This window comes from Anneissia japonica, unplaced genomic scaffold (genome assembly GCF_011630105.1).
Source record: "Anneissia japonica isolate Jap-2015-1 unplaced genomic scaffold, ASM1163010v1 scaffold288060_len1141017_cov207, whole genome shotgun sequence".
Taxonomy (NCBI): Eukaryota; Metazoa; Echinodermata; class Crinoidea; order Comatulida; family Comatulidae; genus Anneissia; species Anneissia japonica.
The window spans coordinates 570,884-589,815 of NW_022712486.1; the positions used below are offsets into that span (position 1 = coordinate 570,884).

Here is an 18,932-nt window from a genome sequence, read left to right on the forward strand (position 1 = left end):
TATTTTATGAGAAATAGTCTGTATTTCTCTTTTTTTTTTTTTTTTTTGGGTAAAACTAAAATTCATGCCAATATTTTTCCATGATTTATAATAATTGGAGTAATGCAAATGCATATTTTCTAAAAAAAGTCAGTTTTTAGTGAAATTTTGCCGGGAATGGGGCTTTAAAAAAAAAATGAATAGGTGCGGGTGAAAAAAGTTTTTAAAAAAATGTATTTATTTTTTAAAACTCATCAGATGGAATCAAAATAACCCACAGAGGCCTATGAATGGCAATATCTTATATCAGACAACAACTGTAGACTATAGGGCATCTGGTAAAAAATAAACATAAATTCACTCACATTTTTTTTTAAATTTGTAAACACAAACTGTATTTGACCTACTTTGTGTCAAAAAATATACCAGTAGTGAGCCAAGACAAGGAAATCTGTTTGTACTTCTAATTTTCTTATTCAATTTCTGTTTTAATATACTGAATAAATTCTATCGATCAGTTAAATCAATCAATGTTTTCTTTTTCTATGATCAATCAATATGCACTTTTCCAAACTTTCATGGAAATCTTAGAAATGCGCATACGAAGTGCTTCCATCAAGCAAGCTCATCCCCTTGGTGTAGCTCTCACATGCTTCTCCAATTCAGACATAGGCTAGACCTTCAAATTGTTTTTTGTATCGCTCAGTATGTTTTCTACAGTGGCTTATCCAATCAGGGGGGAATTTTACCGGGACTACAAAATATTTGGCCCTCTGTAGGGGTCGGGACTTAGCCGGGAGCTGACCAGGACTTTCACATGCACATAACTGTTGCGTAAATTACATCCTCGGCTAAGTCCCCATAAGGTCGGGGGGAGTGAGGGGGGGAAGGACTACAATTGACAAGTACTTGATAAATATCTTGATAAAAAACTTAATAGATATTTTTCTCCTGAAGATTGAAGCAACTCAATCGAAACGTCAAATATATTCAACAGTTCTTTTCATAACTGTTTATGTGGTGTACCGCAAGCATTAATATAAATTCTAACTTCCTTCTTTAATAACCAAGCTACTAGTAGCACACAAGGAAAAAACATTATACTGGATACTCTGTACAGACAATGTATGCAGAGCCAATACGTGCTCATTTAATATGTACTATACCACCATACAAATAACAGAAATACTAAATACTAATTATGGAATGATAATGATATAGATATACACAGTGTAACAGTCTGATAACAATCCTTGCATCAATTCCATCAAAATGATTATGACATTCACCACTATAGCTCTGTCCACACTATCAAATTTTCTTTGAGAAAAAACTATTGTATGCCCATATATAGTCATGATGTGCCTATATATGGTCATGATGTGCCTATTTATGGTCATGATATGATGTCATCATGACCATATTTAGGCATGTCACATGTTTTTGTCAAACACAATTTGATAGTCTGGACAGAGCTTCAATGCTTAATCTCAGGGTTCGTTTCCCCTACCCTGTGACCTAGCTAATGTTCTACCCTTGAATCCCACCAGAGGGCTTTATACAGGTCATCCCAAAGTGTGCTACTGTACAAGATCACAACCATAAAATGAAAGAATTACATTATCGCAGATATTATTAAAACACATTGACCTCGTGCTAGTAATGCGTCATTTAATTAATTAAAGGCAAGTGGTATTTTCCCAATCTAAATATATTACACAAATAACTTTATCTACCTTCCTTCGCCTTTTATTGTGGTGGATTTTATTATCAAGAGTGATATTAATAACAATTCAAATTTCCTCTTTTAGTGTAGGGAATTCTATGAAAAGATAACTGAAACGAACAATTAACCAGAAACGCATGGTTTCGCAGAGTTATCACTTTTTTATTATGGTCATACTGTACCATGGTCAAACAGTATCACTTTGGTGTACAGTATGTCGTTGGTATATCTCTATAACATCTGTGATTGTTACAGTGGTGGCGCCAGGACCTGCCCGTCGGAGGGGCGAAAAGGGGGGATGCGGGGGATCTATAGCCCCCCAGCCCCCTCTGGCGCCACCACTGGATTGTTAGATTGTCAATTACAATTTTCATACATGTGACAATAATGAAATTATCTATTCATGAACATGTCACATTGGATAAAATCTTATATATCCAATTTCCTTGTTAATAACCAAGAAACCCAAGAGTGATTCATTCTTAGTATCATTGTTTTAATAAAACTATAAATTTTAAAACTTGCTTCTTAACCAGGTTCAACACCAAATGAATCAATTAAACAATGTGGATCACTATAAATTCATCTACATATTAAAAGGAAGAAAACAGATTCTTTAACATCCTTAATATATAAATTACTAGAATTAATGAACATGAAATTAGGATGTGACCAAAAAACAATTCAACAACATATGCCTGAATAAAATTGGGCTTAATAAATTAATTTGAGAACATGTGGTTTATTTCTTAAGTTCTTATGGCAAGCCTGGGCATGAGAAATGTCATTAGTACTGAATGAGGGAAACCTGGCAGTTTTAAGTCTCCAGAATTTATTCTGTAAATAGTACTTAAATTCTAGGACATAATAATCTCATATTTTGCATTTAATCTTTGCAGTAGTTCAAAAAATAAATAACAGCAAAATAATAGTGCACCAAATTTGGTTGGCTGTGACAGTGTGATACTCTAGAGGGAGCTGTGTGCTTTTACAATATTTAAATTCCTCTTTGTGTAGGCTTTGCTAAAAACAAATTTGATGCTTTCCATATTACAGAATAAAGTCCATTATGAATGCTTAAACATACCATCTGTGATGAGTGAAAAAAATACAACGTTAATAACAATGATAATTAATAAATTGCAGTAGTTTTTTTGCATATTTTTGAATTATTATTAGTTTTCAGAGCAATAAATTATCTTCCTCATTAATTAACAAGTGCATAAATAATATTTCTCATATTATTTGCATAGACCTTTAAATTAACCTTTTAATCAATTTTAAAATCCTTCTTCAAAACAATTTTATCAAGACTAACTTTTATAAACTTTTTAAACAGAAACAATGTTGGAAAGAATTAATTAATAATTATTATAATAAATGGTTCAGTCTTGTACTCCTTTCTCATATTTTATATAATTATAAACAATTTTCTCAAGAATTTTTTTATAGTTTTCCATTTTTCTTTTTCGTCCTTGTTCCCCTTTGAATTTTATGTCTACGGTTTGTTGATTATTGATCGAATAAATGAATTGAATTGCATTGAAAGGACATTCAAATTAAAAAGACAGACAGGAGAAATTACATTTGAATTTGAATAAATACTGTAGTATAAAATATATTAATAATATGTAATTTTGATGAATTGTGTAAGTAAATTAATAATGTGTGTAACTAACAATTTATATTTTTGATACTTAGAATTTATATTTTTTCATTGCAAATAATAATACTTAACTTATAATGTAGAACTGTTTAATCAATGATAAACCAAGCACAATTTGATGTAAATTTACTGTGAGCTTTCGTCTATCTTGTCAGGCTATGTGCTTGGTTTATTATCGATTAAGCAGTTCTACAATCATAAGCAAACCACATGAAACTATTCAAATATTTACTTCCAACTTTTAATTGCAATTATTTAAGTCTTTGTTAAAAGGTAAGTACTGTAAGTAACTTTATTGCTTCTCTTTTATAACAGAGCCACAACCGTAAAAGATGTGCAACAATAACAAAACAGTATAAACTTGATTACTGTGATATAGCATGAAAAATACTGCAGTAGAAAGAAATATAATTATATAAAAATGGGTAATTGTAATTGGTAATTGTTTTAATTTAAATTTATGTAGCAATCAGTCTCAATCACTCTTTATTACATGTATTTATATGTTTTTGTATTGTAATGCAATCAAATTCAGCTATTCACTGTTGACTGTAAATTATATACCTGAATAAATAATTAAGTAATTAAATAAATATAATTCAGCAGGAATTAAAGTGTTTAGAACTGTGTCTCTTTAAGTTAAAAGTTGATAATTTTAAGTTAGCAATTCATTGTTGTATTTATATTTTTGAAGGTTTTCTATATTTTACTAATATATACAGTATGTATCACAGAATGGTTTCTGTGAATTTGAAATCTTAAGCTCTCTCCAGATTATGCCCATATATAGTTGTGATGTGCCTATATATGGTCATGATGTGATGTCATGACCATATAGTATTAAGGCATGTCACATGTTTCTGTCAAATAGAATTTGATAGTCTGGACAGGGCTTTTACTATCATATCAAGTCACAAAGCCTAAAGCTCTGTTCACACTAGTAATCAATTAGTAGAGCTCCGCATAGTACACTATAGTATAATTATTATACAAAGGTTAGATTTAATGCTTGAAAAGATTTTTGAATGCATTAAATGTAACCTAAGTATAATAATTTTCCGCTAGTGTATGAGGTATGCTCTACTAATTGCTTTATAATTCAATTGCAGTCTTAAATGTTAGTTTTGATAACCAACTGTTGTAGCAGTCATCAGTTGCTATAGTGATATGATCAGTATACTGTGTGCGTATTTATATTTAGCTGTGCGTATGCTAATTTGTGCTCCTGAAGTAACGCATTAACTACACATCACCAGTATAGTCATGCTTGTGTACAGTACAGATACGATGAATAACAAGCCTATTTTGTAATTTGTATTGCGTTAGAAATGTTTCACATTCGTCAAAGAAATAAACATTTTTTAAAGCATTCGAGAGAGAATACAGTCACTGTGACTAACTTTTTGGTCGGTGCAGACAGCTAAAGATCGTGGGATGATTTCATAATTACGCTAGGCTACGGCCTAGGCTAGGAGGAGGCCCCAGCGGCCTCCTGCCTGACCGTACCGTAGGCCTACATCTAATTTCATTTTTTGAGTCTTTAAAGTAGGTCTAGAATATTCCTATTAATCGTTCAGTTTGATTAGTTTATTAGGGTTCATCGATTCAAGGAATTGCTTAATTGTTCATACTTAATATTGAATTTTAAGTAACTTTCTTTGGGTTCTAATTAACTTTGTTTTACGAAAGCAATTTTCAATTACAATTCAATTTTCATCGTGGTGCGCGATATCTTCGCGGTGACGAAAAAATTAGGAATTTTTTTTTGCACACCATCCTAAAAAAATCAAGCTAAGCTTGCGGAGGATAGGCAAATAACATTGAGAGTTGCAGTGATGACATCACGATTGACTTTTTTTTGCAGTGATGACATTGACGATTGAGAGAGAAAAAAGTGACATGCTTATATTTGGGTGTAATATTACATCATCATGCCCATATATTTTATAATTACTGTTTTACTAATTTGTTTGCAAGTCTTCAAGAGGAATTTCTTTTATTTTATGAGGGACAAATAAAGAAATTCAGCGTTCATATATCGGCACATCACCTAAAATTTATGCCTTAAAACTTCATAGTGTGGATAGAGCCTTAAACATTAACATAATATCATGGGAAATGCTGTCTCCTGCAAGCTAAGGATGCAAAATGACAATTTACCATTTGGGATTGGTTATCAAAATACTGCATACAGCATTGCTAGAATTCAATTGGAACTATCCTATTAGCTACTAATTAACTGTTTTGCAAATACCTTTAAGTTTTTATTTCTAGAAATGTTTTCCTGATTTTACAAAATTTATCATTTGTACTACAGATTATGACTTACCTACACAATTCCCAGGGTTGTTATGACCTTTGAAGGTCAAATACAACTGTCTCTTTGTTCTACGAGATGAGCAAATACATAGCATTATCTTTTATAGTACAGTGACACACTAACACATAGTAACCACACCAAAATATTCTTTTGATGTATTTTGGACACAATTTTTTCATATACGTTGTTTGAGATCTTTAGGAATGAAGACAATATTTAATTTTTTTTTTAAGTGACAAATTTTATAGCAAAAAATGTATGTTAGTATTTGACCTTTGATAACAAACAAGGTCATATACCAGTAACCTACTTCTACAGTTTACCTACATTTACCTAGTTTATGAATGTGATACATTTCTATTTGACTGCATGGTTGCAGTAGATAATTACAGTATACCAGAATATTAAATTGAAAATTACTGCAAAATTTCTTGACAAATATTGATGCTTATGTATTCATATTTTTTGGTTTATTTTAGTATATAATTACATATGATGGTTTATTTAGTATATAATTACATATGATTTTTACTGATGAAATATTAAATACCTTTATTTAATACCTCTCTTAAAGAAGAAACATTCTTATTTCTCATTCTCATCAAAATGTTTCTTGATTTTTGTTACATAATTTCAGGTTATCAAGCTTTCCGTTTAAAAAAAAGTTGATTTGTATTGATACAATATTTATTATTAAGTTAGGCACTATATTATTTTTGTTATTATTATTATTATTATTTTAATATTAATACATTTTACAAAGTTATTATATACGGTATCTGGTAGAACCAACTAATTTACAATGACACCTAAACTAATAATTAATTATTATAATACATGTATTTTAATTCATTTTTCCAACACAATTAGATTGAAAAAAAAAATAAATTGCCAGGTGAGCCAAGGACCAACAAAGAGTCCAGCACAAAGACCAGAGAACAATGCTCATAAATAAGAAAATATTAGCATATGATGATAAAACATGAAAAGCAAACTTAATCCGTGCTTTGCACCTGGCTTTTCTCGTGCCACCTGATTACAGCTCACTCCACCTGAATGCAACATACAGTACTTACTTGAGCTAGCAATCCACTACATGCAAAGTCTTAGAGCTTAAGACAGATGCAGAAGAACATTAAGACCTCGGTCATGCTCAAACAACTCGATGTGAAGTGTGCGTCCGCATATAATCGCATCATGAAAATGAATCATAGAATGTCTTTTAGCAGACTAGAATGTGTAAACAAATGTATCGTATGCGCGTCTAATGTCCATTTAGCTGTCAGGGATGGTCACTAACTTAATTAATGAGATGCTCCAAATAGAAGCTGACCATACATTCAAGTAGATAATATTTACTGAGGAATTTAAAAAAAAAAAATGATGAATACTGTATATGTTAGTAATTAACTGAATATGGTTGCCAGAAGATACAAAGATAATTCAAACGCAGTCATGTTATCAAGTTCAAAGTAATGCAAAATAGATAATTGTAGGAGCTTCCTATCATTGATTCTTATGATTCCTATATAGTATAACATCCATTTCTGAAAACCCCATATTAATTGAAATGTTTGTGGAAGCCAGAAGATACTACTGTAGTTCATGACCCCTACATTTTCTAATGAATTAACCAAAACTAGGCAAACCAGACTGGTAGTCACAAACATAGCTATACAGTAATGCAAAATCACCAGTAGTTAAAATTAAAGTGTGTGATTTCAAAAAGATTTTAATATACATTTAAGGATTGATATTTTTAAGAATTGTTCTTTGATTACTCTTTCATGCAAAAACTGTTTGGCTGTTAGTGCAAAATTTCAAAAACAAATTTCAACTTTTAAGTAGAACAATAATTTTTGTTAAAACAAGTTTTCCTGTGTTAAAATAAAGCTAATTATTACTGTTATTATTATTATTATTATTATTATTATTATTATTATTATTATTATTATTATTATTATTATTATTATTAGCTGTCAACAAACATTGGGTTTTGCCAGAGCTGCTCCCAATACCTACTCTTATTCAAATGCATGCATAAAGCAAAACTTATACAGTTGATGCTTTTCTTGGAATAATCACACCAAGAGGGTGTTAACAATAAAAACTAATTGTTGTAAAGTATAAATAAATGATAATTAACATAAATAATAAGAGTAGTAATTGTAATAGTCGTTTGTTCTTACCTCTGTCAAGTCTATGATTTACAATCAGGTCATGTAAGGACAACATTGCTCTTGGCTAACTCTAATTTATCTTTGTTGTGAATGTCAGGGTAACACTCCAGCATATTGAGTGAGAATGCATTGTTGTGAAAGTGAAAATACATGGATCTACTTCCCTAGTTTCAGTTGGAGTCTATTTACAATTGTTTCCTTAAGAAGGTAGAAGGTACATGCAAGTATGATTAAACTATCAGAAGAAAATAATAGCAATGATAATATATGGAGGGATACAGGCCCTTAGCCAGGTTCATCTAATGGGGTGGGTTCTTTGGGAGTGGGGTCCAGGGGCCTGCCCAAGAGCCCCGGTGGGGTGGATGGCGGGAGCCTCCAAAGCCAGCGCAATCTTTGTGTTTTATGGGTTTTTAAAATAATGCTATTAAAGGAGTTATGTTTGAAGAAAAGTCTGCAGCAAAACATCCGTCTGATTGTGGGTGGGTTTGCATTGGTCTAGTTGGGTTGGAGGACTAGTTTGGGAAATTTGTTGGGGGGGGGGAGAGTTTTGTTAGAAAAGAGGGGGATTCTATTTCTCAATTTTTATTTTGCTAATAGTAAACTTGGTTTTTGAATCATTGGATGATGATAAGCACCGGTACAGTATTTATACTATACTTTTACTCATTACTTTGTGGGCATGAAATACTAGCACTTAGGGCTGCTACATTAATCACTGTAGAGCCCGTCAACTGTGAAGTCTGGGCTGTCTAAACATGGCCGGCTTAGAATTGCCATGTGAATGGAACTCCCCACTATGAGGAGCTTAAACAAAATACTATAAATGATAATGCTGACTATAGTACATGGAAGAAGAAACTTTTTCTTGCTTATTAGGCCAAATAAAATCAGTTGCTAACTTCACATCCCCACCCTCATCAAATTTTGGAGCCTTATGAAAAAATTTAGTATTTGCTATTTTTAAAAAAACATTCATTTTTCCATGGACAATAAAAATAATGACTATCTGAAAGAATTATGTGAAACTAAGAAGAGGTGGGAATATAAATGGTAGAAATACATTACAAAGATTCATTTTACTTCTTTATAAAAAAAAATATATATTTTTACCAATTACCAGCCTGTTTAACATTAGTATATAGGATAGTAAAAAAACAAATAGTAACGATTAATTTTGTTTTGCCTTACTTCCTAGTAGGATAGAATAATAAGATAATAATTTTCTTCTCATGGAGGATTATATAAATTAGGCTTATATTATGGCCTACTTCTTTCTTGTCAAGCCGATCTAGGCCTACTACTATTGTACCTCATAGCCACCCGATTGTGAGTTAACATCAGCATTTTTTCCATTCATTGTGTTTATTTCTTTAATATATTCAACATAGAGTAGACCTATCCACTGTAGATTTTATACATTTCTATTTATTTTGTTGGATTTTATCAGTTTGCCAGTGGTTAAGTGTTCACCATTCACCAGAATGGCTGTTTTTAGTCTCCTTTCCATTAGAGCAGATTACAGCTTTTTACTATACTATAAATGATAGTTTTGAAAAATAAGCAATATTAAAAAGTCAATCATAACAGAAAGAGGATAATCTTCTGTACAAAATCTCCCATTAGACTATGTAGTATACCTTCCTAGAAAACTGAAACAGTCAAACTATTATATCTCAAGTTGGATCTTCAGTAGTAGTAGTTGACAGACAGGTTGATTCATTTTTGAAAACCCAGCATTCGTTATACAGTATTGTCCATTGGACGTGCTTTATGCGTTAATATGCTCTTGTGCCTCTGTTGTATACATGTGAGATAAATGTGGCACAATAAAGTCCAGTGAACCACGTTATTCTGAGTATAAAAGGATTAGGTGTAGATTATGACCTTCACAATATATTTTCACATCCTTTTCAATTTTTTTGAAAAGTTGTAAATAAAGATTTGATATTTGAAACCAAGTGTTAGTGTCTCCTTCAGTTCAAACAGTATTATGATATTTTGCAAGATGTTTGAGGAAATACATGTAGTATGCAGAAAAATAAGAATACCGTACTCGCACGAATAAGCGCCCCTCTCGAATAACCGCCCCTCTCGAATAACCGCCCCTCCTAACTTGAAAATTTCCTTAAGTGCCCCGTTTGAATAAGCGCCCCCTTCTAATTTGAATAAGCACCCCCTTCTAATTTGAATAAGCGCCCCCTCATAAGATTTTCTTTTTAGCAAGTCAATAATCCAATCAATCCTGGGACTATGGTTGTTGGCATGATTTGAGCTGTAGAGTGGAAACACATTCTTCTTCAGTCAATATCAAAATAAGGATATTTCTCTTAGACAGGTGAGAACTCCTATCCCCGGACAGACAGTATATTTCCAACTTTACTCTTTTTACATATTTGTCTATGTCTAGTCCTACTCCTCTTTTTCTTTTACCGACCTTTAGCACATTCTCATCCGAGTTTTCAAGAAAAAATACAATGATCCTGGCATCCTGCTAATCTCAATCGGCCTATGGCCAACAAGCTAACCACTACCCATCATCACTAATTGCATCTGCTATTTTGTTGTTATGTAAATATTCACGCATTCTTGTCATGAGCCATGTTCTCTGGACGATTATCTTTTCTAACCACCATTCATAATGTCCTTATATAATCTTTTTTCATTCAAAAAGTGCCTCTTGAATTTAATAATTACACATAAGAACCCCTCGATTTTCATCTATTTCCATAAGCGCCCCCTCAATTTCTACTCTGTTTTCATAAGCGCCCCGTTTGAATAAGCGCCCCTCAGAAAGTGCAAAAAATATTTTAAGCGCCCGGGCGCTTATTTGCGCAAGTACGGTAAGTACAAAAAATGAATAGTACTAAAATGTATCAATGTTGTCCCTAACCAAGTGTGGAATAACGTATAGATAAACGAATTTCAAAGAGTATAGAACTGCCAGAGATCCGACTCAGGATTTCATTGGAACGCAATCCTGTTTCAAAAGTATTATCACGAACTAAAGGCATTCGTATCAAACATGTGCTGTGTGTATGTTCGAGTTTTGAAATCTATTTGAATTGTAATAGAGTGCTCACTCCCTATCTCGCGGTAGTATTTTTGTAACGTTTCATTGCATGCACACAAAATCAGGGCAGCCGAACCTTTTGCAATTCTATACTCTTCGTTAAAATGGATAAAAGCAAAGATACTAGAAATACAAGATAGAGTTCTCGCATTGTAAAAATGAGGCGGAAGTCGTGCCCAACGTAGGCGGCGCCCTTCTTTTTAACCATGCAAGTTTCCTATACTTCGTGCCCAACGTACAGGGCGCCCTTCTAAGCTAAGTATATCCAGACGCAAAAGGCGCCCTTCCTTTTCCACTAATGGAGGAAAACTTTTCACTAAGAGTGCGTCCGGCCATGCGATTCTGCGCTGTATTGTTGTTTTATTCTTTACTGATTCATGGTTATGCTTTAATTGTTTTGTGTATTATTTGGATATAGCAACGATTTCTACCGCCACCAAGGAGGTTATGTATTCACCGATGTCACTGTCTGGGTGTCTATTCTAGTTTGTTTTTTAATCTAGTATCTTTGTTGAGAATTGATAATAAAATACGCGACGACTTGGTAACGAAAGTTTGGCACAAGTTTTTTTAGATCCAGCTGTAGGGGGCGTCCCATTTTTCGTATTCCCACCATGCATTTCGGTGGAACACGGTGGAACACTTTTTTTGTGTGGAGAACTCTATCTTGTATTTCTAGTATCTTTGATAAAAGTCTCCAATTAAGAGCATAAATATTGCTTTTCTTTGCATACTGATGTAGCTAGCATGGACCTCATAAATTTGCTAAAATCTAGGAATTTTTTTAGTAAAACATCGGTAAATTAGTGGAATCAAATTTGATCCTTATAAATTTATAGCAATACAATTGTTTTAATTACTATTTTTAATGGTTATCCAATTTTTTAGTATAGTTTAGTACTGATATTGAGAAAAATCTCATTATGCTCAATAAAACATAACATTCCAGATATGAGTATCTTTAAACTAATATAGAAATTCTGTACATATTTCAGTTATTACTCTTATTTTCTATTAAACCTGATCATAAATTATTATAGTATTACTATAGTATCACAAATTATATAAAATTATTATTATGTGTACACCTTAAAAGTTGATCTTGATTAAATTTTAATACTTGATACCATGTGACAAGGCTAAGTGTCAACGTCTTTGGATCAAGTACCGTAGGTCAGATATTAATTGATCAAATTGGCTTCGAGACTCCGTAAAACATGTGTGTACTTATAGCGTAATGCAAGGATATTCCACAAAAATTTGTTCATATATTTATTCATACGCATAGCAAAGTGTAAACATTGCATTTTACTACTATACTTGTATTCAACCATTGTCTTAAAATTTGTTCATATATTTATTCATGCGCATAGCAAAGTGTAAACATTGCATTTTACTACTGTACTTGTATTCAACCATTGTCTTCACTTGTATTTTCCTTGTAATGCCATGGGTAAAATACTATAAAAATAACTACATTATTATTAAATTATCTTTATTATAATATCTAAAGTATAATAAACAGACATATTTTCTGTCATCGCTTTGTATACAACAATATAAAGATGTATAATGTATGTATCGTCCCATAAATGCTTAGATAACCCTCTACATGAAACATTATCATGACCAAAAGCTGGATTTAAAAGCAGTAGATTTAATAAGTAGTAATTATAAATCATGTTCATTATTTACCGTAATAAAGAAAAACCGTATCCAATAGCATTATACAGCCATTACGCAAACCCAAAGATAGCATACATGTAAGTAGCAGAAGGTTTAGTCTAAAATTTGTCTGTATGCAGTGCCTGACCTGGTAAAAATGTTTATACTGCAGTAATAATTTATATTATTTGGAATTAATCATAGGCAGCCTATGTTTGTATCCCGTTTGATAAATGAATTAACATTTGAAAAAAAGATTCATCATTATGTTAATCATTAGTATGTAGACTCACACACAGGTTCACATACAACCATCATAGGCAGGTGTTTACTAAATGCATCAGATCAGTACATAAATGCTGTATTCCATATGTGCGACTTATTTACCTATTTATCTGTAACCATAATGTAACCTCTAATTGATCGGTAAATCTAAAATGCAACACTTTCACATGTATGATTTTTATGATCCTGATTTTGGTAAATTCAAAATTCCTATTATGTACATGTTTTTAGAAATATATATTTACTTTATTTTTCTTTAGTATTAATATTTATCTGTCATCATTATCTCATCTCACATTGGATAGAAAGTTCAAAGATGGGCTCATCATTTTTATAAGCGGTCCAATTAAGATTACCCATAGAATTGACAGATACGCTATAGAAAGGACTTGTTACCTACGGTACTATACGTCCAAAATGAGGGCACGTATGTGTGATTTACTGTAGCCTTAGATCAAGTTTCAGAATAATTACCGCAATGAAATCCAGTTATAAAGGATTATTTAGCAAACAAAAAAGCTTACCTTTACATTATTAACACAATAGCGGTATTAATTCTATGTAAAATCCTATATTTCTTTAAACTTATTTCTTCTTACCTTTATTCTCTGATGTCTCGCGCTGCAGTAATAATCTACATTGATACCACATATTTTAGCAATCAAAACAAATTCTGTTTTCTCATGCATACGTCAAACCAGTCCCATCTAGTGTATGTCTTGGAGCTAACTACTCCATCAATACATGTTGTCATGCTTGAGTGAGCCCAGATGCACACGCAAGATGGGATATTATGATAATTCCATTCCTTTAGACAGAAGCTAATGAATATACATCATGCGTGCAAATTCCACGCTTTGCTCATTTCTGTCCGTAACCTTTCAAATTGTTAAATCACGCAGCACAGGTGAACAGCACACTGACATGACGTGCCTTTTTTGGGTTTAACTGGGTACATGTTGGTGCTCCCTTTTCATACTCTCTTGCCAATCAACCTAGATAATTACTATTCATCTTTTGTTAAAGAGTAAACATGAGAATAATTACATTACCATACTAATGCCGACCATTCATAGATTACATTGCCTCAAAACAAATGAGTTATTACACTAATGTGTTTCATTATAATTTATCACCATCAATATAAATTCATCCTTCCTAGACAGGCATGTTAACATTTTAATTAAATCAGATTTCTGGTCATTTATAAAAACATTTAAAAAAAAAAGGTATAACACAGCCAAAGGTATAGTTAAACATGGGCTAATATAGTAATAATAATAATATTGATAAGTGTTTTATTGAAGTTTAAAAGGCATAAAATAACACAATAATCACAGTGGTTCTACCCTCGAAGCCCTTCTGTGTACTTTCCCCATGACCAAGGCCATTGTTTGAAGAGGTGGTATATTTGCTATTTTTTTAGTATTCATCTGCAGTGTAATAATAATAGTGGACTTGTATTAAGGCTCATGTTGACCTTTATGTGCATGACAAAGAAAGACTCGGGTAGCACTCCATAGAGTGAATTTCCACCCTCTAAGACAGGCGATTCCATTTGCTTTAATGCTTGAGTGGTAAGTTTCAAGTAAAATTTTTAGTATTTCTGTGACCCTGAAATTCTTTTTGTACCTTTTTATTCCAAAATTTAATATACAGATAGTAATAAACCGACATCTACTGTACCACTCCACAGAATTTTGTGATGATTCATTCATTAGTTTTTAAATAATCCTGCTAATAGGCAGACAGACAGGAAAACAGAGGTGAATACATAACCTCCTCGGCAAGTATCAAGAAAGAAAAAAAAATTAAAATAAAATGTAGATAAACTGCTCCTACTCATTCAGCTTTTAGCTGCTAAGGAACTCTATTTTGCCAACTTGACTTTTTTATAACAAATTTTGAATAAAGATACTGAGATATATACATACTTGGCTGTTTGACTTCAAAGAGCTCATCCACCTTTTGTTCTGTAAATTTTTTTAGTGTTTTCATTATAAATTCATTCAACTTCATATTTTTTTGTTGTGTGTACTACTGCAACGTCCCAAATGATGAGTTCTGCTAGACAAACTACCATCTCAATTCAAAGCAATTAAATAAAGGTATATAGTTGATGTATTCACAAATTTCTATGAAAACAAATTCCCTTGGGCTCCACCAGAGCCAGGGCCCCCTGGCCCCCTGGCCCCCAAAATGTGTCGGGGAGAAAAAAATTGATATGTATTTTCTAAATATTAGTCCAAAATCGATCAAATAGGCCTTTGAAATCCATAACTTGTCATATTTTTTGGGGGGCTTCTCCCCCTGGAAAACTTTTGAGAGATTTTTCTTGATGCCCGACCATGCCCCCTTTTTTCATCGTGCACCTCAGACCCACCACACCGCCCCTTAGCCAAATCCTGGCACCACCACTGTAATGCATCACTAAGGCTTATTTTCAATAATTTAGGGAATAATAATGATTAGTTTTATCATATGTAGGATCTGTGGTCCAAACTCAAAGGAGAATGATGTATTTTGACCTTTTTAAAGAAAAATATTTAAAAATTATCTTCACAACACCAACCAGAAATTATTCCTCTTATATATGGTATTTTAACTTTGGATGTTTTGATATTTAATTTATGTTTTTCAATCTATATTCGTTGATTAAAACAAAAAGCCCTACCTTGATCATGTCATCCGTAAAAGAATAATGTATAAATATACAGTACTGTATTTCCATCCAGTTATTTCCTCATTCGATACATTTTTGAAGTAAATAAACATCAGTTACTAAATGTAAACAATTTCTGGCACCTGACACCATTATTGGTTGCAGCATATCTAACTACATACTTCAATCTTAAATTAGTTTTTGATATATATAAGTATATAACTTTTGAGTAAAACGTTACTATGAATGAATAATTTTTTTAATGATTAAAATGGTTGTTGTGGATGAACATTATAAATATAATAATGTAAATATGGCTGACTACTGTAGGGGATGGTTTATAATTATGACTGTATTTTCTTCTATCTAATTTTTGTGAAAACTTCCTTCACAAATGTTTTCTTTATTAGTTTCAATGTTACAGTAACCTTAGTGTTCTGGTTTTGTATTTGTACTGTCTGGACTTTATGCTTGATAGTTTTAATTAGTTTTATAATACATGGATGATAATGATGATAATAATAATAATAATAATAATAATAATAATAATAATAATAATAATAATAATAATAATAAAGTTTGCGCTGCAGATGGTAGAATTAGCTATTAAATATTTATTATCGTCTTTAAGTAACACTAGTGGAGGTGTATCTCCATACTTAATTACTTTCATCTATTTTATATTCTTTGTTTTCATGCATGTGTATTTTATTGTGGTTTTTTTTTCATTCATCCAATCTACATATATTATATTTGCATTATATTCATCGATCTATTGATATTTGGATGAAGGGTAAAGGTAGGTAAAGCCAAACATGTCACCATCTCTTCTCATTTCTCCTGGACAAATTAAATATGTACACATTAGATAACAATACCACTAAGTATACAATTTTAAACAAAAAAGTCGTACAAAAGTAAACAAATACTGCGTAAAGTCTGAACATTCCCCTGTCATGCAATTAAAATCCGTCCAGACTGGCTCTTATTATTTATAACGTCAATTTGTACTAATTAACACTAATATCTTCTTATTACCTACGTTTTTGATCACAACAATGATTCTAATTGTTCATCTTATTGTGTATGCTATAGTACTTCAGTGCGATTCTCTTCAAATGAACTCTATTCAATGGAAAGTTCTAGATAGTGATCAAGTTCACTTTTGAAGTAATCTTATGTGGTATATGTATTCTTTGTATTGTTCCTTTGTTGGCTTCCAGTTTATTTGTGGGTCAAGGTGAGGTATTGGTGTCCTTTGGGTCTTATTGTGTATGAGGTATACTAATGTACCTGTATTTAATTTGCATAATCATTCTTTCCCATATCCATTACTTAGAATATGTTATGATGTCCTTGTCATAGGTACAATGAAAAGTTCCCCAAAAATTCATGTCATTTTTTAATATATAACAGGATGAAATAGTTGTCAACTTTCAATGAGACCCATCAAAACAGTTCTGATTTTGTTTTACCATTAAATATATACTAGGTTTAATTTTTTTATTTTTTGTAAATTTTTTTTCTAGTAGCTAACCAGTGTCAAATATAGTAAGGCCTATTCAGGATCATAAGTGGTTTTTATGTCTGATCTAAAATAAAAACTTCAGTAATGAACCAAGAATGTATAATAATATAATCGAACCATTGCCATTTGAAGTAATATTCTGACACTCTATTTTGCATTGTTTTCTCCAGTACAAAGCATTTTTGGCTGCCAAATGGGACATCTAGGCAAAAACTTATCATTGCTTATACACTTTTTTTTATAACAACCAGTAAAATTTTGCCTCAGAAAAAAAGGCCCTAGGAAAATGGCCACAGTAAAACTGATCCCAAATCACTGTACTGTATTATAGAGGGTATTACATAGTCACACCTTCTGCAAATAAGGTACAGATATGACTTTTTTGGTTTTTCTAGTTTTTTAAAATAAAAATATTTTACATTTTATCTCAGCCTCAATTTGTTCTTATTTTGTTCTTAATTTTTAAAGCAATTTCAGCCTCAGTGTTCATATAAAATGTGTTATATAGTATATAAATTAATATTGCTGTATAATAATATAAAACTAAGGGTCCTACTTACTGAAGTCATCCTCATCACAATCACATGTTAATCTGATGGTCCATTCCCATGGTGTCTTCTCCATCACCATGTATAAAATCCAGGCCCTTGCAACCTGGGCCTCCGTGTGAAAAAAAGCTTAAAACATTGTAGACTCCATTATTCCTACATGCTTGGTCAAGCATAGAAATACACAACGGTGTATTTCCACAATCCAAAGCAACCGGAAGTTTGAACCACCAGAACAGCTACATTTACGTATTTATGTTAAGTACCTTTCTCACTTAAGTCTGTCAGTCATACAATAAACTAATTTTACTCAACTAAATATCCTCTCGTGAGTAGTTTTATCTTGTTGTAGAGTGTTCTCGTGGCTAAACAACGTTAATTTATCATGCGTTCATAGAACTCTTTAACCCTGGTGTTTCAGGAAGTTGTTTGGGCTTTTCCCTATATACACATTGTGACCTCACTGCATGATAAAGCATGAAGGAATTTTAGGATTCACATGGTAAGCAAACCCAACCAAATCCCTATTTAATATACTTAAATGATGATATTTATTAATATTTTTTATCAAGCAGTCAAATCCCCTGTCAAAACCATTGGAATGACATGATATATATCTGAAAGATTTTTAATGTTACGGTTATTGAATGAAATTACAATATTCCATGCTTGGAGTGAAGTGTGTTAGGCATTTCCTTCTAGGTAGTATTATGTGTAGTTTACGTTGTCTTTTTTTGTTATTTAGTTAATTATGTATGAATTGGATATTCTAAATAACAGATAAACAAGATACTGTACAAGAATCGCTGTTGTCATATAATCTTTTTTCAAAAGTTTTTCCTCATACCAATATAGAAATTTATAGCATCATCAATATTATACTCTAATATTCTAATCACTTCAATATTGGCTTAAATTAATAATAAAGGTTAAGTATGTAATAGCACCTCACAATGAAACAATTTGAGGCTCTTACACAATGATACAATTTACAAATCAAATTCATCATTCAACCAATTATAACATGACTGTCTTTAACATCACCATCAAATATTTTAATCCTAACCCTATAGATTTATTTATGATTATTTGTTTATTTTTTAAAGTTTATAAACATTCTTAAAGTTCATTTGAATGTTAAACATTAAAAGACCTGATGTTGAACTATTGTATCCATGTCATGGTCCCCTAACTTGGATTTTCTCCAACAGGGATATAAAACTTAGTAGGGAGGGGTTCCAAGGAAGTTACTCAACGATAATAAACTAGTCAAGGTATATTGAATTCTATATATAACTGTATT

At 31.8% G+C, this 18,932-nt stretch overlaps 1 protein-coding gene across 2 annotated transcripts in view; it reads left to right on the forward strand.

The window, feature by feature from the left end:
- Positions 1 to 18,932, forward strand: part of LOC117107850 (quinone oxidoreductase-like protein 2 homolog) — a 45,321-nt gene that overhangs the window by 998 nt on the left and 25,391 nt on the right. The gene's annotated exons all lie outside the window — the stretch shown is intronic.